Here is a 23,512-nt window from a genome sequence, read left to right as displayed (position 1 = left end):
GGTAGCATTCACTGAGTCTAGCCCTCAGGGAGAAAGATGAGGGAAAGGCACAGTAAGGTCTAGAAAGTGTATGACCTGCATGCAAAAACAGAGCTTAACAACAAGAACAAAAGGAAGCACAGCCTTACACATGTTCATGGATTCTTAATATAAATATTTATAGGGCGCAGGTTTTCTCATTTGTGATGGTTCCCCTCCCATGACAATCCATCCCTCGGTGCTATCTTTTAAAAGATGCACACAGACAGGAAACACTCTCCTTTTAGCTGAGATTCCTTGTTATCAGCATCTCCCTAGATAGGAACATGGCAAAAAATAAGTTTGCAAATGTAGGCATTAGTATAAGGTGACCAGCAGAATTCTACTCTCCTTATTATAGATACAATGAAAATATGGCATTTGCTTTTATATGTGTATTTTTATCACTCAGTGACTGGAATGCCAAGTGGTGAGCAGCGCATGTGAAAGAGCCATCACAGATCAAATGAAAACTATCTCACCTAAGCACTTCGTATCACCCTGTGCACATGTACACAGATGAGCTTGTGGCATTAAAAGAGGATTAGATAAATTCATGGAGGATAAGGCTATCAATGACTAGGATGGCTATGTTCTAACTCCACTGTCAGAGGCAAGATGTGTCTTTATGCCAGTACCTGGGAACCACAGGAGGGAAAGCGCTGTTGTTATTTATATTTATATTTATATTATTTTTATATTTTTATATATTTATTATTTCCAAAACAAAAAAGGAAAATTACAAACAAAATTCAGCATCCATATTCGTTTCCTAACATAAACCTGTTACATGATTAACTAAATCAAATATACCTAATTACTCTAAATTTCTCTTTGCTGTATACAAATACATCACAATTAGAAATTATATATTAAAACTTTTATATTATAAATAATATTTCAAATTCCCCCATACCCCCCACTCCCCTTCACCCATGTGTGATCTCAATTTTTTGCTTCTTCCGTCTTGTCGTGTTGTTTTAAATTAGTCATTATTCAGTTAGCTTCTTCATTATTTTCTTGCTTACCCCTGCATGTTTTACATGTTATCTTTTAATATTCCAGTTCCGGAACCATATTCTTTCATATATTCCTTCACTCCATTCCACTCTTTATTCTCTGTTTTGATTGGCCTCTAATAATTGCCATCAATTTTGCCATTTCCACAAACTCACAGAGTTTGCTTTGCCATTTTAATAATGGTGTTATTTTCTCCCCATTGTGGTTGGCCAATGTGAAAACTGGATGCCAGCCATTGGCCTGATCCAGCAGGTTCTTTTTATGTTCTTATGAAAGCAATTAACGCGTTTAGTTCTGAATGATCAATTATCAAGTGCTGCACATATGCAGGTGATCAAGTTAAGAAGAAACATTAAGTGAAAATGAAAGGTCAACTAGCCGCAAAAAGGAAGCATGCTTTGCATAACAGCATGCATATGGTGCTGTATTTATTTGTGTAAATAACTTTTTCTCTTATTTCCTAGTGTCTTGCCAAAGAATCATTTCTCCCCCCAAAAAATTGTCTGACTCCCTACTGCTTTTATTGCTGAGTGCCTACAAGAAGCACAGTGTGTGCATCTCATTAGTGCTTTCTGTCAATGACATTAAATGAGATCTCATGCAGAAAACTGGGGAAATCCAATGCTCCGATTAATGAAATGTCAGGTAAATCTATACAGCTACCCTTTTTGTGTCTAATAAGGAGCTTGTATGTATGAGAATAATACATCTACCACAACCCCAAAGCACAGTGAGTACACCAGAGGTGATCCATTTCTTTCTTGTGTGTACATGAGGTTTGTCTCCCAAATTGATATGACTGATTGATTATATTTCTATGCCGCTTTTCATGCACATGAATTGCAAAGCAGCTTACAAACAGTAAACAACTATAGCCTAGCAGAACATCATGAATACAACATAAATCAGATAGAGTAATCATGGTTGGATGGCCATCTGTCACAGATAGAATAAAATATGGAAGAACCATCAGTAAAAATGATACTAATATCACAAACAACATTAAAAAACACCAGCAAGTAGAGAAAGCTAAAAACAACTAAACACTATGAAGGCTAAAATAATCACTCATTAAAAATCCGAAGAAGGCCAAGTAAACAGTTACATCACTAAAAAGGTAAAGGGACCCCTGACCATTAGGTCCAGTCGTGGCTGACTCTGGGGTTGCGTCGTTTTTCTCACTTTATTGGCCGAGGGAGGCGGCATACAGCTTCTGGGTCATGTGGCTAGCATGACTAAGCCGCTTCTGGCAAACCAGAGCAGCGCACAGAAACGCTGTTTACCTTCCCGCCAGAGCGGTACCTATTTATTTACTTGCACTTTGACATGCTTTCGAACTGCTAGGTTGGCAGGAGCAGGGACCGAGCAACGGGAGCTTACCCCATCGCAGGGATTTGAACCGCTGACCTTCTGATCGGCAAGTCCTAGGCTCTGTGGTTTAACCCACAGTGCCACCCACGTCCCTGTTACATCACTACTTAGTGCCAAAATAACAATGTTGGTGCCTAATGTACATATAGGGTAGGTATGGGCAAACTTTGACCTTCCAGATGTTGCTGAACATCTCCCATGAGGTCCAGGAATCATGGCTATTGGCCAGATGTGAGGGGAGCTATAATTCAGCAACATCTGGCAGTCCAAACGTTCCCCTTCCACTCAAGGGGAGGGCATTCCACAAATGGGAAACCAACACTTTACTCTCTATACACAATCTATGTTGTGATATTTATCCTCACAAATGTATTCTAGGGCTATGCCACCTATTGGCAAGATGGTGTTGCCTTCTTTGGCATATATGTCAGAAATAACAACTTTGCGACCTATATCAGATATGAACTCATTTGGTAATGCAGGTGTGTTTAGCACTGCCCATGTTGGCTGAATTGAATTTTATTCTGGGCAGGATGTAGTGCTCTCTTTTATTATTGCCTTTGGCTTACTTCATAATGCTAAATTAGCTCAGTAAAACTAATGCCATCATGAAAATCATATAGCTTTATGGCATATCACACAGCTGTAACTCACGAAAGCATTGTCAGACGCAGGGTTATAAAGAAAGTCCTGTGGCATAATCTAATGGAGATAATAATCTGATTGCTGTCAAATGAAGTTGAGAGATTTCTCTGCTCAGAAGATTGGAAACAAAAGCCTGATAAATGGTTCACTTCGACCTAATGAGGGAGAGGGCAACCAAAGATTATGGTTAACGATATTTCTAGACAATCTGAGATGTGCATGGAGCAAAACCCAGGGTTATGCAAAAGATACGAATCTCGAATAAAGAAATCAAGCAGGGTGGCTTGGGACAGATTTGGGGGTTCTTTATGCTGAAGCACCCAAAACTGAAGCAGGGGTTTCCAAAGTACTTCAAAGTGCTTCAGAACCGCGGATGGTAAGAATGCATCGCAGACAACGGACCTGCAAAAACTGAAACATTTCCCCCAAAAGTTGCCATATAGGGCAAAAGTTATGTGGGGAGAGAGGGGAAGGAGAGTTCTTTTGTGACTGGCAGTTCTAGCTCCTCATCAGAGAGAATGATTACCGTATGTTAGAGATTTCCAGTCATGCTTCTTCAGGGCGGGGATGTTGTAGTGCATTAGCTAATAGTCTATTCTGTGCCCTTTGCTCTTTGCTAGTTCTGGCAATGGTGCTTGCTTGGAAAATGCTATATATTCAAGTCCTTCTGCTTCTATGCCACATGCCCACACATTCACTCCTGTCAAATCAACTCTGCATTTGGTTTCTGTGACTTGGGTGCCAACTGAGCAGAACACAAGCCTGAAGCTGTTTTTCCCACCCACCCATCATATCTCCTTATCATCTGACATTTCGTATACCGTGGTAGGCTCACACACAGTAGGCACACACACACACAAACACACACACACTCCTCCTAATGAATAGGCATTATCAGAGTTCAAGGACAATTTGCAGCCAAACAGTCTCAGGTCATATCAGAGCCAGATAAATGAATACTGTACACTCAGTAAGATCCCTGAGTAAAAAATAAAAATAAGGACACATAAACTTTACACTGAAATGATTGATTCCCTGTAATAAATCAGTGGCTGAGTACATCAACCCCCCACCAAATTTGGACTCTAGTGGGTACCACAAGCTGAACACTGCGGGCTGAACCTCAGGAGTAATTAATTAGTCCTGTCTTGGGTTGTTGCTTTTTAACAAGTGTGGACAGCACATGTACTCTGGCACATGGGAAAGGCAGTGTTTTGCATTGCACGGGGTAGAACTAGGATTTGTGCAGATAACTTTCTTAGGGCCAAAGCCCTATGTAAAGAGGTGTGCCTTTATCATACAGCAAAAACTATACAGTGAAGATGCTATAAATGTTCTTTATTTATTTTCAAAAAATATATCCTGCCCTTCATCCTCTCATCGCTGGGTAGATTATAAGAATGATCACATAAAACAATAAGCAGTAAAATCAGAATCAATACAATATAATTGGAGTGAGATTTATACTCATATTCTAGTGCTATATCACCTACAATGTTCGCTTATGTTATCATTTGGCATGTGTCAGAAATACCAATATTTCAACCAATATTGGATATAATCTCATATTTAGTAATGTGCACATGTTGACACTGCCTATATCAACCCCTCCAGGTGTCCCTATTTTCCAGGGACAGCCCTGATTTAGAGAAACCATCCCGGTTTCTGGTCTGTTCCTGGAATGTCCCGCTTTTCCTCAGGATGTTCCTATTTTCATTGGATAAATGTTGGCAGGTATGGAATTATCTGACCTCCGAGCCATCTGAAGGCAATCCTGTATATGAAAGCTTTTTAAAAAGGTTTAATATTTTATTATATATTTATATATGTTGGAAGCCTCTCGGAATGGCTAGGGCAACCCAGAAAGATGTCTGAGGTATAAATACTAAAATTATCTTTATGGAATAGGACGTCCCTATTTGCATCTGATAAATGTTGGAGGGTATGCTATATTAAGCTGAACTGAATTTTATTTTGGCAGAAAAATAATACTCTGTAGCTCTCATTGCCCTTGGCTCATCATGCTAAATTAGCTTGCTAAAACTAATGCCATCATGGAAATAATATAAAATTGATGCATAAACTTTTCCATTAGTAGCTTTGTACCCCAAAAGATGGAGCTATGGATTCTGTTTCAAATTTTTGGAAATAATCTGTTGACTTTCCGTTGTTTTTGTAGCTGCACTGTGAGAAAATAGAGTATTTCTCTTGCACTTTATAAAGCTTTCATTTGTATGAAAGCTGCAGCCTGTACATGTGGTAAGCAGGCCTTGGCAGATTTAGGCAGGTAGGCAGTTTTTTATGAGTCTTTTACATCTTTAGAGGTATATTACCTGGCGTCCCTTCAAAGCTTCTAGCGAAATACATCTTGTTTGAGTTTACTCAGGAATGGCTTTTATCTGCTTTTACTAGAAATCTGTCTGATCAGTGACAGATGCAAGGGACAAACATTTTATGGCAGGGAAGTGCTATGTGTGAAAATTATATTTTGATAAAGCTACATGTGGCAACACAGCAAAATAAGATATTCTCTTTACACGAGAGACATCATCAAGTTTTATAATTGGAACTGGAGTTTAACACTAGCACTTCTAACAATAAGTAATCAGTTACAGAGTCTTAAAAAAATATGCAACATACTTGATTCATTTATTTTCTTTTGGTTTCATTTGGTAGGGGGAGTGTTGTCTCTACTGACAGATCCAAAAGTATTCAAAGCCTGGAGAGCTTCAGGAATTTGGGATTATTTGTCAAAGTCAGAAAACAAGGAGCTAGAAATATAAACTCTGAGATTTCTTACACTTACAACAAAGTTCTATACAAATTTACGCAGAAGTACCGTAAGTTCCACAGTAGTCAATGAAGCTTACTTCCAGGTAAATGTGCATAGGGTTGCTTACCTGGGAGTAAGCCCAAGTAAATATAGTGGGCTGTTGTACAGTATAACCCCAGTAAGCACCACTTACATGTTTAGTAATCTTCTGGAATTCAACAGAAACACAATTATTAACATATGTGAATACTTTGTTTATATAACCCAGGTTGAATTTTCTATTAGGGTTGACAGATGCAAAACAGGGCAGAGGTCCTACATCTTTAATATTTCTTTTTAAGGGCATTTATATAACACAACTAGTAAAGGTGTAGAAGTCCAGTCCTTTTGGCATCTCACCACACTAAAATAATCTGTCACAGTTTTATCACCTAAAATCATGAGATTAGTTACCATCCAGCTGGTGTGTGTGAGAGGTTTTTGTGTCAGCGTATAAATCACGCACTGCTAGAGTTGTTTCTTTTCGTATGCCAATGTGTTTCTTATCAATAAAAAAAATCAGTGTGGTGTGAGCAAAATTTTATTCTGAAAGTGCGGCCTAGAGAAAAAAGTTTTAGAACCATTGGCTTATATCCTACTCAGAGCAGAACCGTGGAAATTAATAGACACATCTAACTTTGGTCCATTAATTTCAACTTAGCTGAATACAATCTCCTTCCAGGATAGGAAAGATTTTGCTTCTCTTGAGATTCTTGGACATTTACTAGCCCACTGAAGTACACAGAGGCATTGTTCATTAACATGGGGCATTAGATTTCGACCAAGAGTTTTGGAGGGACCAGATAAAACAATTTGCTTCTTATGAATGGTTGCATCATTCTTATGAATTGTTACATGATCCTTATGAATTGCTATATTTAGGGAAGTAATAACCTTTTCATGTGGCTCAGGTCCTCATTTATGCTCTGCTCCATGATTTCATTCACAGTTATCAGCTGCATCCAGAGCGGAGGACTTGCTTGTCATCATTATCTGTGTGAAAGTTTCCGAGAGGAACTTACAAATCAAATGTAAAGGTGAGGAACCTTGATCGTACTTGAAGAAAGGTTAAGATATAAAATTTTAAGAAGATTGATTTTGGACTCTGCTGCTCTTCCAGTTAATTAACGAAAGGCAGAAACAGCTCAAAGATCTGCATTAATATTAATACCCTATAAGAGGGAACTTCCTCCCAATCAGCCACAGCAAAGATGGATCAAAGAGACTTTTCATGAAATGGATGATTTGGCCTCCATTTAAGTTTCGTGGCACTTTTGCTAACACTTTTAGCAGAGCAGGGGAATGCCTTTCTATCTGATTATTATAGGAACAGTCATTTTCATATACATTTACTTAACAGGGATATCCCTTTATGCATTAATAAACATTTGTGGCACAGACAGTCCATACACATACTATTTAATCATTTTTGCTTGGGCAGATATGATGATAGAATACTGTAAGTAATCTAAAATGTCATAACTCAAATAGTGTATCAAATATATCTGTGTCTCAATTTTGTAAATTGCCCTGAAAGCACTACTGAAAGTGCTCCTTACATCTTTTAAATGAAATAATAAAAAACTGAATTAAATAAAAATAACGAAAATGTCTATTCTGAAACCACGCCCTCTTTAACTACTAATCACAAAGGCTATATATCAGAAGTTTGCAAAAAAATAAAATATGGAAGCATCAAGAATCAATTACCAAAGCAGGGTTGTCTTTGGCAGATTCAGGGCTTGTCAAAACCAAAGCAGGGCTGTCTGAAACACCACAAACTGAAGTGGGATACTTCATAGATTTGGATGTTTAAAAACCACTGTTTGTCTGGGTAGCCACAAAAAGAAACTGGGTGCTGGACCAGACAGGACTTTGGTCTGATTCAGCAGGGTCTCCCAAAAGATGCTGCTTCGGGACCTCTTCACACACTACCTTTTAAGGTGCTCACCTATAAAGTTGTGGAAGCATAACCATTCATTGGGATCAGTAGCAGGAGCAGCAGCAATTCCCTGAAAAGAGTACATGTGCTGAAAATCCAGGTTTGCTGCCAGGAAATGTGTAAAATAGTCCATAGTTAGAGCAAGGGCATTTGGTGCTATTGAATTCACTAAAAATGCATTTGGTACAGTTGGGGTACAATTGGTGTCATTATGCTCACAGATGGGATTTTGATCCAGCGGATGTCTCATCTAATGGAATAGAAGGGGAGGATGGGTTTGTGTTTTTTTGAAGGTTTTCTCCTCCTGTATTTCTCAGCATCACCTGAAAAGTGGCACCAGAGAGTTGAGGTACCATCTAGAATAGTGGTGATGCCTGCTAGATCAATTGGCTTCCATCCAATGGCTACAATGGAGAAGAATGCACCAATGTGTAACTTATTTCCTGTAAACAAGCTTTGTTCAGGTTCAGGTTGACAAGCTAAAGACAAGAAACACATTAGGAGAAAAAAATGCACGTTTAAGAAGTTAATAATAAAAATACTTAGACTGTTTCATATGTTGCCAAAGAAGGAACACTGGAATTATTGATTGTTCTTCTCATAAGAAAACTCCTGAAATTGAAAAATATTACTAACTTAGATGCACCAATTTCATTGGGCTTACTCTGTGCAGAACTTAGCTGTCTGCAACTTTGTGTCTGATTCACAACATGTTACACAGAAATCTTCAAACTGTGCCAAAAGTTTCAAATCAGCCCACGCTTTTGGTAGCTTGAGATTTCAGGGAAAGTATATTTAAGCTGCATACAATTGTACAAAAAAGTGATCTGAGAGCAACATGCTGACACAGTATGTTCCAATTACCAGGCACCATTATCAATGTTTCTTGTGTGGCTTCTATATTGAGTGATAAATATAAACATGGGAGACAACTTTGCTGCATGCTGTTGTGACAGTTATTTCCCAGAGTGACAACCAGAAAGATATAAAACTGGAATGGAGCATAGGAACCTTTGGGGTTTTCCTCCACAAATGACATAGAGCATATTTTGACAAGCCATCTTGACTCATACAGCCCTCTGGATTATCTTTAGAATCCATTCTAGTTTAAAGGATGGTGACCTCTCTGTGAAGGCAAACAAATGGGTTTTAAAAAGAAGAGAAACTTTCAAACGGAAAAAGTTTGGCAAAATGTTTCTTTCTGAAAAGCTTCAATTTCCAAATAATGCTGTACTCATGTCAGGGTGAGCATTTCTCTTAATAAAACCACTTTGTTACTTTGACCCCTAAGTCTTTGTTCCAAATAGTAAACCTGTAAAAAATCTTCTGAGACATTCAGAGAAATTCAGAAGTAATGACCTAGAAGAATACAAAAGACAGCAGGGAAAACATGTAGAGATCACCAGTGTGCAGGCTATTATATATTTAATGATCTGATACTCGGTATATAATGGACATGCCTTTTAAGTGCTAAGCATCTGAGGGCATTCCAAAGTCCGATGTAAACTAACCCTATCCTTTGTTCCTATCTTATCCTCTCTTTCTCTTTCTTTCATTGAGCAAGCAAGCATTTACCAGTTCTTGGGAGAGAATAGAGAATTTGTGAGGGTTGGAGCCCAATTTATACATTATATATGAGCCACGTCTTCTATTTAGATTAGAACCTGATGTGACATGGACTTCTCATCAGAGAGTTCCTTTAGGTGTGCTCAGTAAATTCTATGGAACCAACGACACTTTCCTTCAAGCAGCTCAACTCTCCATGCTGCATTGCAAGGCATATTTTGTACAATAAGACCAGCACTTACAGTTGGAACCTTTGGAAAGTTGGTGAGCACCATCATTAGTGGAACTCCAACTGGAGCTTTTTGTTGAATCTTAATTAATTAACTGCCAGAGTCATCTCGTATGTGTGGGAGAGACCCAAGCCTTACAATAATGATTCTTAAGTAATACAAAGCCAAGGTTTAGCTGTACACAGTTCTCTGATTTTGACTTGGAACTATATTTTAGTAAGCAATTACTAGCTGACTTTCATGGTACTTAAGCATTCATAACACAGCTCTAGATGGAAGCCTAAAAAATATTAGGACAAATCTTTCTACACAGCCAAGGATTAGATACCTATTCATTTTATTGATTGAAACATTCTAGGTAAACTCCAGTGGTTATAAGCTCTTACAGCTCATGAAGTTATTCACCTGGAACTGCACTCCACTGTACTTTGAATGACCACGCTACTTTTTTTTGTAGTAGAGAAATGCCCATAAATCCAAATCTGGGCAGTTAAAACAGTACAGTATTGTCTAGATCATTCTGATGCTGTTTTGTTTTAGTAATTCAGAGGACTCAGACTATGTAAGTATATCTGTCTAATGTATAATCCACATTAAGACACAGCTTCAGCTGATGTCATAAAATATGTTAATATAAAGAACTAGACAGCTTCATTATTTGCCCCACTATTTCTTTTTAAATAAAACAGCTCAGTTTCAGACCTCAATTTCACCCATCAGTCTCCATTGTTTGTATGCATGCACAGATACAAGTGTTTTTGAGATGAGACCAAAAACATTCCCCCATGTTTATAGATTCACTTCTAGAAGGTCATCAAAGTTTACTCCTAGCTCAAAGCTGGATTCTCACCCACACTAGTTTTATCCATATCATCCTAGCTTAATATTGATAAAGCAGGATATAGCTGCTGAAAAGTACTGGAGCAATCCATGTGTACAACATCAAGATCATCACTAAGGTCAAGAGGCATCACACACCTGTAGGATATTGCTTCAAATAGTTCACGCAAATGAACCAAACTACTCCTGACATGAGAAATGCTTAATCAAATATCTAACCCAAAGCAAAACATTCTTTCTTTATGAAATGGAGAAAGAAAGAAAGAAAGAAAGCCATTGACTTTGGCTTACTTTATATGAACACATTTTTATGAAGGTATATTTATTTAATCAGAGAAGGTATATTTAATTCAATCAGAGAAAATGTGGATTTGGGTTTTCCAAGGATTGTTGTTTGCTCCAATTGAGCTTTAAAGAGTGGGTTTCCATGGGGAAAACTCCAGAGCAAAAAAAAGGGGGGGGGCTCAAACACAGAGCTTTCAAGTTCAGGCTATGGTTGGAAAGAGCAGAGGAAAGGTAAGTGTAGATAAGGCCTAGGTTATCCCTGTCCAGATGAAGGTCTATTTGATAGAAGGCACTTCACATCACTGAGGCCACCTGTGCCCCCCCTCCCAGACCACCAGAGTGGCTGGGGCAACCCAGTCAGATGGGTGGCATATAAATAATAAAATTCTTCTTCTTCAGGTGAAGAGCTACCCCACCAAAGTTCACCAGGACTTGAATTTCCCAGCTAAGATAAAAGAGTAAGAATTTCATGGAGGCTGTTTGCCTGCAGAACACGGGAAAAACAGAATTTTAAATGGACAGAAGACATTTTCTAACCACAGCAGGTTGCAACTATTTTCCTTTGAAAAGATTCTCATGTAAAAAGTCCCAACAACAGTTATGTTTTCTGGATCCTGTGGTTCACCTTCATAAATTGTTATTTTGACACTTCCTCTGTCAGTTTTCCTGTTTGCTTTTGCTTATATTCTGCTTTCTTCTATGCTATATAGAGAAGCACCTACAGACAATATGACATCTTTGGTGTTTGGTCATCTTTGGTCTTTCAACGTAGCAGAAGGGCAAGTTGTTATTTATTCTGCCTCCCATCTCTTATACTGAGTGGCATCCAGCAAAACAGTTGTATGAAACAAGCCTACCCAGATGCTCAGAATGTTGGGGTAATTTTAATATATTTTAGTATTTTAACTTTTGAATGCTTTAAAGTAAGGTTGTAATTTTTATTTTTATTTTACAGTTTTACAGCCATTTTACAGTAAATAGCTTTGAGGGTTGTTGTTGTTTTACAATCAGTGTATAAATTTTATGAAACAAACAAATAATACTAGTACAAGCTCTTTAGGCTAACCCCTCTCCTATCCTCTTTTCTCCTCTCCCCTTTTGCCTGCTCTGAGAGGTTCAGGGAACAACATGAACACATTTAGGAGGATGTGCCAGTGATAAAATAGAGGGACTGAGGACTCTGCAGTCAACATGTTTGGCATTTGTCACATAACACATAAATGCACAGAAATGAGAAGTAAATACCTGGGGTAAGTTTGGAATAAGGGAAGGGGAAAGTGGGCGAGGAAGGGGATGACTGGCAACATGAGCCCAGCTTCAAAAGCAAAAAGTTCAGAGTTCCCCCTGCACTGGAGTGAAGCATTTCAAACTGAAGGTGGTCAAAGTCCATACTCCCCAATCAGACTTTCTTCACCTCTGTCACTAGAAGTCATGGTTTCCTTTCTCTGCTTTTTTAAAAAAGTCTCCGAAAAGTATATGACTAAAGAAGAGAGAGATAAAATAAGAAACTTGTACAAAAAAAAAAAATCTGACCTGCATTGTGTGATTTTTCTTCCATAAGTGTAGTCCTTTCCCTCCTGTACTGTACATCTGACTTGTTTGAAGTGCATTGATTGTTATGAGAATGTAGCTTGAGAAGTTTTTGGTTAAAAGCCCTTTTAGCATCCTCTGCTTTGAGGTATTTTCCATTCTTTTTGCACTTTCAAGGATGGGGGGAAATTCTGCATACCTAAACAAAGCTTCTCGGGTGATTTTGAGGGCACTTTTTGTAGGATTTGTTCTTGTCAAAGATAGGAATTTATCTGTGATTTCTGGTGGTAAGATGACAGAGGGCAGGAAACCAGAACCAAATAAGAATGTTGGTTGCTATGTGTCTTGCTAAAAGTGCCGCTCATCTTGTAGATGAATGTTTGTGTTTGAATTCAGTTTTCTGGCATGAATTACCTCAGCCGGATCCCATTTTTACACATGCAAAGCAAAGGTTTTAAATGTGCTGCAGTCAACAGCATCTTCTACCTGAAGATAATATTTCAGATTCAGCTTTGTAACTGAGCAAGATGTTGAAGCTGATAGAACTGAAGGAGAGTTGAAAGATAGCACGGCTTTTGTCCTTCTGGCAAATCTATAGCTGGCAAACTTTTGTCTGTTGACTTTCACCTTACTCCTGTATTTCCCAGACATTGGCACATACAGTGTCGTAAATCATACCTCCCAAGCTTACTGCTTTTCACACAGTAAAATGCAAATTGGCTTAGTTATTCAACTACTGGATTTCAAACGACTTTAACAATGACATTAACCTTGAATTCCAAAGCACCTACCAGTGCAAACCCATACATGTCTACTCAGATGTAAGCTTGATTGAGCTTAACGGATCCTACTCCCAAGTAAGTGTGCATAGCATTGCAACCTGAATTATTGAATTTATTGTGCTTCTGTTATAATCCTATACCTAAATACTTGTAATAATGCTATAGCTACTTACACTGAACTCAACATAGCTTGTGTCGGAGTATGCATGTGTAAAGTCATTTCTTTATTACAAGGTTTGTTTGTTTTTGTTGATGCCAGGAAAGAACAGAATAAATAATTCTTTTACTTCCATGATAGAGCAAACATGTGCCCAAAATGTCTTCAGTGAGTGGCATGCATGTTCTTTTGCTCATCAGTACTTCCCACGTTGTTAAGTTTTTCACTTCCCAACACTTGATAGAGTCCATTCTCTTACAAAGGGAGCAAGAAAATACAACAGAACCATTTGACAAATAAAATAAAAAAAATGGCATGTAGCTTCTCTTTGGAAAATTATTAAACTTTGCACTTCAAATCTCAGACATTTGACTAAATTTCTGTCAATACAGGAACATTTTATTAATTTATAGGAGGGATATGCAATATTGCCAATCCTTCCCTGGATTCACTAGGAAATAAGCCAATGGCAATTCCTCTACACAATAGAAATGGAGATAAATCAGCTCATATCTTGAGTTATTCCAGCGGGCTCAGAAAATGAGTTTGAACACAGGAGACATTATAGCTCTATGTGGATGTTACCCCTCCTGTGATTAGCAATTGTATGAGGCTGGTGTGTAAGTTGCACATTAATGAACAGACTCACCAGCACAGATATGCCCACATTGCACATGGACAGCAGCTGGTGGGTCCAACTAAAATGGATTAAAATGGTGGCCAATGGATGCAACCCAGCTTTTCTCTTTGCATGGTTGTTAATTATCCAAATAGAACTTCTGTCTCCAGATATGTCTTTTCTCAGATACTTATCAGACTCCTAATTCTATAACTCTACTATACTGCATTTTCAATATATAAAAATGCCACATTTTAGTTCCTTAATGGCACCTGATCATCAGACCTAAAACAAAGACAGAAAAATTCAGTCATTCCTTTCTCATGTCCTCTAACTGTTCAAAACTCAGTTTTACAGTGTGGATATCATCAAGTATTCTGCAAGAGCAGACTCTCAGTGGGTTGCAACTAAGTTCCTAAAGACCATTTCCTAATTTTGTACATTTTATTGCTGGCCTGATATTTAAGGAGGTGTTTTGAATTGGAGCTATCAAAAGTCCTCTTCAACCATTTCAACTAGCAGTTAACTAAATAGTGAAAGGGACAGTGGGAATGAGTATGCTAATTCATTTTACCTGTCACTGTTTGTGTCACCTTCAAACTTATTGAGGGCAAACTACTACATTTTAGTTTTTGCTCCCCTTCATTTTTTTTTCTGGTCCAGGTGGGAAGATGATGATTCCCTTAATAGAGCACTAAAAGGCCAACTATTTCCCCAGATATTATACAGAATCCAGGTGTGGGCCCATTCTCATGTCACTGCACTGGAATCAGTACAGCACAAGCTTTTATCCAGACAGAAAAGGTTGGCTAGATCTACCAAAACTATACTGTGAGCAGAAATTTCATAAAGCATTTGAATACAAAAATGAACACACGACTCCTTGAGCACCCAGAGAAAAGAATGTGAGACAAAGGTTGCATTAATACAACATTTCATTCCATTTCCCTGATGTTTCCTTTCCAGATATTGTCCATATTTTTCTGCGAACTTTCACATAGTGTAGAAGCCACTTCGAGAAATCTAGTGGAATCTAGCAGATGTTTAGCGCTCATTTCTGTGCTAATTGCTTCCAGAAAAATAAGTGTGTTTGCAACCCATTAACCCAGTTTGCACTGTAATTTCCACATGGTTGACATGGGTCATGTCAAGTGGTGGTAGTCTAGCACTTTCCTGCAGTTTTCATGAGTGAATCCTGGGAGAACAGAAGCACACACGTACATAAAGTATGGCAACATGTCCAATGACCTCCATTGTTGTGTCACACTATGCCCAGTGCTGTGAATGAAATTTAGCACAACATTGATCAAAAATACAACAGGACCATTAGAAACTGAGACAAAAGTGCTAGCATTAGAACCAGGAAAATGAATGCCATAATCACCATGTCTGAAAGTACCCAATATTTCCCAATAAGTAGTGCAAATAGTCAACTGTACTTATAAACTATGTGCAGGGCTCTAATTAACAACGAGCCAAACTATATTTTGCAAGTATATTTTTAGGTGAAAAGCACCTGAAATTTTCTTAAAATCGTGTTTCATAACTGGAAATATAATATACAGTTTGTGAGATGTAGTTAAAAGATGTTTGCATGCACCGTTCTACATTTTGGTGGTTTTCAGCTTATGAATGTTCCTTCTCACTGAGAGAACAAGATTTGTTCTGAGAAATAGATACCAATTAGGATAGAACCTGTCATAAAAGGTGGATGCAATTGTCTTCATAATAATATAAATAATTCACTGACTTAATACCTAAAGTCTAAGAAGGTAATATAGAAAGAGCAAATGAAGCATAACTATCTTTTGACAGTTCTTTAAATAAATAGCAGGTGATGTCCCAATCTGTGCCTTTTATGGGGAGAATGTATAATCTGCAAGAAGCTATGCATCAAAATAACCTATAAAAGAATACTTATAAAGATATTCAGATAAGGCTGCAATCTTCTGCATGCTTACAAAGGAGTAAGTCCCAGTGACCTTACCTTGACTTATTTCTGAATTGCAGCATAGGATTTGGCCTCTTTTGTTGACATTTCAATAATTTTCCAACTTGTGGTAGATATCTGTCTTTAGCAGGGAGATTTATTTCTCTCTGAAGGCTCACTGAGCATTTTAGAATCACAGTTTTCCAAAGTTCTAAAATGTGTGGGGAGCTTTCAGAGATACCAAACGGTCCCTGCTACAGACAGTTGCATTCCACAAGTTGGAAAATAATGGATACAGTGAGTGGGAGGGGCAGATCTACCACACCAGTTTCTGCTCCCAGCCCCTCACATGTTTGCTTTTCCATACTTGGAACACTTGAAGAGGACTTCTCTTGTACTTCCTTGTTTCCTGTGACATCTGTGTTTCCTTCAAACCAAGATACAGAAAAGTTTGCATTTGAAAAAGACACTGAAGAGTGGTTTCTGTTTCCAGTTGCAGCTGGCTTCTAAGAAAGAGACAACTTTGGAAAGAGGCAACTTTGACAATGTACTCCATACTCTAGTAACTTTCACACTGGATTACTGCAATGCTCTCTTCAAGGGAACATTAAAGATGACTTGAAGATGACTCAGAAACCTCAACTGGTCCAAAATACAGCAGCCAAATTACTGGTTGGGATTCTATTTGAAGATCACATAAGCCTCAATAGTGGCATTGGTTGCCAGTTAATTTCCAGGTCTAATTGAAGATGCTTAAATTAGTATTTAACGTCCTAAATGACTTAGGCCCAAAATATCTGAAGGACCATCTCCTTCCCTACAGACCCTTTAAGGTATTGTGACCCACAGATGGGACCCTTTTGGTAGTTCCATCACCTTCAGATGTTGTGGCAAGGAAGGGGGAGGTTAGCAGCCTGGGTGAGAACTTCCTCTGTGACAGCCCTTAAGCTGTAAAATTCCCTCCCTACACTTGACATCTTCATTATGTACTTTTCATCAGATGCTCTTTACCCTGGACTTTGACATCATATATATACCATATAGACCCGCCCTATCATTTTGCTTTAAAATTTTAACATTATAATTTTTAATTGTGGGAACCCATCCTGGGGTTACCATGACTGAAATTTAAAAAATTATAGGTCTCTCTCTGCAGGAAAAAAATGTGCTGGGCCTCAGACAATGAATTATTCAGTATAACATCCTCCAAGTTACAATGATGCTTTGTCATTTCTGTTTGATACATGTGTTGAGGGAGAGGATGTTTACTATTTTCTTTCTTGATCTTTCATTTCTTTAACTCTTGCAAATTTGTGTTAGGTATGTGAGATACCTCACATTTCCACAGCTGATTCTACATTTGTATGTATTTGTGTCATGCTTTGCTCAACCAATAGATGATAGTTATGTTCTCTGATAAGATGCCTAAATCTGTTCATATAATAGACCACTTGGCTCTACTGTATTATGGTGCATGTGAGGTCAATAATATCCGTTCTGATACACACTGAATAAATATTTATATGGTAAGTCCACACTGCTCCTTGGTGTCTATCAATAATTCATATTTTAGAAGGTCTTGAACACATGATAAATCATAACGGCTCCAATGGAATAGTTTACTTTCACAAACAACTAGTAGAGTGAGCCCTCGTCTTCTCCTTTAACAGAATAATCCTATGTTTCCGTTATACTAGGTAACCTGAAGCTCCACTTTAGCTAATGGGGCCTCCTGCTGCTGCTGCACCGCCAGAGCACGATTTCTGTTCTCATCCTGAAGCAAAGTTCTTAACCTGAAGCACTATTTCTGGGTTAGCAGAGTCTGTAACCTGAAGCGTATGTAACCCAAGGTACCACTGTATAGTGGTAAACAGTTTTTAAAATAAATAAATAGTGACCAACACTTTCCTAAAGATTTAGACACACCCCAGGCACTGATTGCCATACCAGCACCAGGTGTGCAGTATGTAGAGTAAGCAGAGAAAACTGTCACTCTGTACCAACCTGATAAACAGGTAAAAATTCCCACTTAGCCCATACAGAGAGACAGTGTGGTTAGAATATTGGTCTATGTCCTGGGAGATAAAGTTTGACTCCTGACTCAGCCATGAAGCTCACTGGGTGACCTTGGGCCAGTCACTACATCTTGGCCTAACCTACCACACTGGGTTGTTGTGGAGGTTAAATAAGGAGGGGAAGAACCTTGAGTTTCTTTGAGAAAAAGGTGGGATATAAATTTAATAAACAAGCAAACAAACACATGACCAGTTAATGCCAGACTATAAACACAGCCTTCCAGCTAGCATTGGGATGATAAAACCCTGCATGATAAGCTCTTGCTTTATCAAATATTAGGTCCTAAAACAGAAAATATTTAAATGTGTGTGCGCGCGCGCACACACACACACACACACACACAGAAAAGTACTTGTTTCAAATGCTTCAGTAGCATTCTAAATCAACCTATGACTACTTGTTTGCTCAGGGCTCCTCTCCTCACATCAATAGGATGGCTCCCAAATCTCACAATGCACAGAACTTAATTTCACAGAAAACAGAGACTCCGTGATGCACATCGAAGGGGTATGTGTGAATTGCATTCATATCTGTGGTATAATTTTTACTTCATTCACTTAACAGCAGTGTGTGAATTAGAGACACTGCCAGTTTTGTGCTCCAAATCACTCTGAGTTTCCTAGCTGGATCTGTTAAAGCGGAGTTAGTGAGGCATGATATTGCTGATTCTTCCTCCGTTGCTCTCTGCAAAGTCACTCAAGAATTGTTCAGCGAAGGAAACTATCTCATGAGCAGGGCATCACTAGCGCTGAATTGTAACCTGGGGGGAAAGTTTCATTTTGCACTAATGGACAAGAGCTAAAGTTCCTGGTTTCATTTCTGCCTCCAATGAATAAAAAAACACAAGCATATTATGAAAGGTGATGAACTGAAGCACACACACTAGAGGCCTGACTAAGTGTTATGTTACAGACAAAGCTCACCTGAATTCAGTCCAACTGATCTCTTGAATGCTTTGCAATTAAACCATTATTGCTATACAGTAGTACCTTCAGTTACGAACTTAATTCTTTCCAGAGGTCCATTCTTAACCTGAAACTGTTCTTAACTAGGGGCGTGCTTTCGCTAATGGGGCCTCTTGATGCCGCTGCGCCGCCAGCACACAATTTCCATTCTCATCCTGGGGCAAAGTTCTCAACTCAAGGTAACTCTTCCAGGTTAGCGGAGTTTGTAACCTGAATTGTTTGCAACCTGAGACGTTTATAACTCGAGGTACCACTGTATAGCCATATATAGCAAGCAGTCATTTATTCTTTTTGTCCTCAGAAAAGCCTTGTAAGGTGGGCCACTTTGGTTGCATTGGTACAGGACAATCCATAACCGGTAGAAAAGGACTCATACACTTGAATCAGGGATTTCAGGTCCGACTGCAACTTCCTCCTGCCTAACTCTGTATCTCTGAATATACCTGCATATCTGAAACAATGTGGACAACTGCATTTGCAGCCAATCTTGTTCTCTGAGTCCTGCGCATCTTTCACCTCTGCCTCTTGAACAATTCTAGCACTTGAAAAACTTAACCGTTTCCTACAAATAGAAATTAGTCGTGTATAGGATAGTATCCCACACTACTACGATTTCTTAGGAGCAACAGAGCTGTTCCCCAAGATCAATTCACCACTGATTTGAGTTTTGTGTTTTTTTAAAAAAATCTTATTGTACTCTTAATTCCAAAATGTGTGCAGTCTTCATGATTTAATGCCCCTGTCATACCACAAAGCCATGATGGCCCGTGATCATCATCTGACTGTACTGAATTGCCCTATGGACATGTGAGCTTTTGCTGACTTTGCAGCCCAGATGTTTGAGAGCACCAGGTGCTCCACAGGACTCCCACATGTGCTCTGGATCAGTGAAGCAGTTACTAATGCGATTGGATAATACCTGCACATGTGACAGTGTTTATACAAGAAAGCCGGCGGTGGCAATGAAAGACAACAGCTGTCAGAAAAGTGGTGAAGGGGCATAATTGCCTGCTGTTGCAGATGAGCCAACAGTTGGCCAAAAATGATAGGAAATGGTGCCAATCTATTTCTTAACCCAGGAGAAAAAAAATCATGGGGAAGAAATGGGTGTACCACCTGCCAAAAATAGCATCCTCCCCTAAAAGGGAAGCATTGCAATTTAACACAAAATAGAAGCCAGATCCATTTGCTGCTGCTGTAATCTTTTACATGAAATTTTGAACAACTATTTGACAATCCACAGTAATCTCTTTCATGCATCTATTTAGTCTGCCTCCTGCTCTCCCTCTAAAAGGTTAAAGCTTAAAATCTATGGCTACTGCTGGCTAGATAGAAAAACTATATAATCAAACAGCTGTGTGCCAGATATGCGAAATTGCAGTTATGCCTCGCTGATTAATCTATATTATATTACACCACATACAAGTTGCCTTATTCAGAGTATGCTGTGCAGACAGCCATTAGTAGCAAACACCAAGAGCAAAATTAGGGGGGAAAACCCTTATTTCTTCTTAGTTTTCACTAGTTTTAAGAGACTGAGGGGAATTTCCTGCTACAATATTTCTCATTAATTTCTTAATTGGCTTGAATTAACTTTTCCTTTTGCTTTGAACTCAGCCAGATAACTCTGGTTTCCTTTAAAAGCAAACACGGGATTCTTTGCTTTACAAGTCTCTTCCCCAAACGCCACTATCCAGAGAACAAAAAGAAACCTATCATTTCACAGGAAAATATTTCAACTGTTGGTGTTAGGGTGAGCATTGGCTGGGAGGGGGCTGATTGATGTGGTGAATTGGGAGGGGGTGCCCCATCCCAAGCCAAATGCAATGCCTATAATGTCCACCTCCACCCCCCCAACTCCCACAAAGCCTCAAGCTACTCTGCTTCTGTGCTGCTCTGTGCCTATATTTCTCCATGTTTCTCTAGGTCCACTGGCTTTGCAAAAAGAAATGCTGTCCAAATGCTGCTTATGGAACACCCTGGATTGTTTTTCTTTTTAATAAATCATAGCAGGAGGTGGTTGTTGTTTTTTTAAAGTTATAGCTTCAGGTTCTTTCACACGTCTCTTTCTCAGAAGACAATGAAAGAGTGTGCCTCCCAAAGTGAAGTTAACCCAGAGTTACAGCTCCTGCTGTGGCTGTAAAGACTGATACAAGAGAGACATGTTTTGTTGCAGCTGGGGCAGATGAAGGCATCTGGTTGTGCTAATACAGGTGTACCATGGTGTTTCTTCTTTCTGCAGTCCTCCCAGTGGTCTGGAGATGTCTTAAAAAATCACAGCAGAAGATGCTTCCTAACATGATTCACATATGAACAGACCTGATTTACAACCCCTGCAAAGTTAAGAACTTAACTATTCTTCAGGATTTCACCCTTCCTTAATTCTACTGTCTCAGAAACATATCAAAATACATTCAAATATAAAAGATGAAATGCATTAAAATAAATACCTTTAATTCATTTTTGTGAAGATATTCTACCTTTGAGAGGTGTTTGAGTAAATCAATTTGAGCCCCTTGACGACCAAGACCCCAGGGTCTTACCCACTCCTGCCTCCTCATGGGCTTGGCAGGGACATTTGTCTTGCAATAACTTCCAATAATTGAAAATAATATTGTGGTTTTTGAGTCAACAACAGCCCAAGAAAATCAACAGCTCTAAACTGCTTCTGTTTTTTGGCTGGTATAGAAAACCTTTAGACTCTGTTACTTTTAGAATTAATGACAATAACAATACAAAGAAATGAACTTCTACTTGTGACAAAGATGGTGGAACGCTGGAAAGCTTATTTGGTTTAAACAATTAATGGTTTTTGTTAAGCTAGGAATTAAGTGTCGCTACTCTGAATGTGCTTTCAAATCAAGCTGACAGGTCCAATTCACACAACTGACAATGCCCAGACAAAATTTACAATTTATTTCTAAAATAATAATATTTCACTTTTGCATAGTGCTGTATTTATGAGTGTTCTCAGCATTTATTGCCATGCCATTTCTCTAAAGCATAATTACTGACCCCCCTCTTGTGTGTGAGAGAAAGGGGGGCAGAATTACTATAGTTTGATGACTCATTGAACCTTTTCTATGCCTTGTATAAATGGACCTCCTCCTTTGTACATTATCCCAGGAGGTGCAGTTGCTTTTTAAAAAAGAGAACAAGAGAAGAAATAAATTCTGTGATTGTGAATGCAAACACATATTTGTCTCAGAACTGCAGGAGCTCTAGGGGTCATAATGATAATTAACATACACTTAACCTTAGCCAGATGATGCATAGGTTATTACCCAGGAATCAATCCATCATGCATATATGCCTACCAAACTGCTTCTTATTATGTATGACACATACAATGTGGACATCTGGACTGAAAACAAGCTCCTCTTTTAAAGGATGGCAAGACTTACTGGCAAAGTTTGAATTACCCTATGCTAAGGTAACATTTTGTGAATACATGTAGAGCAATTATATAGTCTCAAGAAATATATATTTTAATGATGTAGCCTATGATTATTCTGATGGCCTAAAATACTTCTAGGTTAAAAGGCTACTATTTCCCTCCTTGGATTTTCTTTTATGCTAGTGCCTACCGATGATGTTGATTGATTTAAACCTACAGCCTACCGATATGAAGTGTTAGATATGTATAAATAACATGCATACTCATGTAGGCTGGGAGGAAATGGGATGCAAAATTCAATAATAAGTAGGAACTGGTCCTACTTATGAATCTCCAGGCTCCTGATGGAGGTGGTTACAGAGGTTTGTCCTGGTTTATTGTCCAGTTTTACAATGGAGGATACAGTTCACCTCCTGATACAATTTAAGACAATGCTACTGCAGTGTACAAAATAAACTATGTTGATTACACTTTAGGAAAACCTGAAGAATGTCAAAGCAAGATTTTGAGAATATGGAGGTCATGGATCTCTCTCTGGGATTTGAAGAATGTAGCGGTCATGAATAATCCTACAGGAATCCATGATGGTCCCAAAATATTTCCTTTGGTGATGCTTAGAACACCCTGCCAAATTTCCTGTAAGCTGATCCTTCAATTTTCAGGTCACTGTCTACACCACATGTAACTGATATGTTTTGCAGCAGGGTGCCAAGTTTTGCCTTTTGAGGGAATAATGTTCGGGTTGTTCCATCAGATGTGCAATATAGCTGGGTGACACCTTGCAGCAGGTGTTCACTGCTTCCATATGGTGCATCAAACATTTATTTGCACCATCATAGCTGAAGCGTATTGAATTTGTTCAGTGCACCTAAGGTGTCAGAAGAGATGGACAATTTTCTATTAAGAATGTGCATTCATCTTGCCATGGCAAGTGTCCATTTGACACTGAATGGGTGCATTTTCAGAGTGACAAGTAACAGGGCTTGCTACTGCTTTCATGGGAATTCTGCTGCTCTGGCTTAAAAAAAAAAAGTTTGCCATTTCAAATTTGCATTTACCTTGTTATCCTAAAGTAGGAAATAATTCCTGCCTTGATAAAACTCATTTTATAGGGGAAAGAGGCTATACATATTCCTGTTTTACTTGAATTTCATATATTGTGTATTTGACAGGAAAATTGTCAGTGAACTGCTTTCAGTCTCAAAACCAAGCTGCAAAGTCAGGATATCAGGATATATTTTCCTTTGCACCCAGTCAAAAGAGAGACCATAGGCTAAATGTGGGAATAGTGCCGTTTCATTTTGACTTATCTGTTATGTGAGGCCTG

The sequence above is a fragment of the Podarcis melisellensis genome (genome assembly GCF_964234715.1).
Source record: "Podarcis melisellensis genome assembly, chromosome: 7".
Classification (NCBI taxonomy): Eukaryota; Metazoa; Chordata; class Lepidosauria; order Squamata; family Lacertidae; genus Podarcis; species Podarcis melisellensis.
This window is presented reverse-complemented; position numbering follows the sequence as displayed.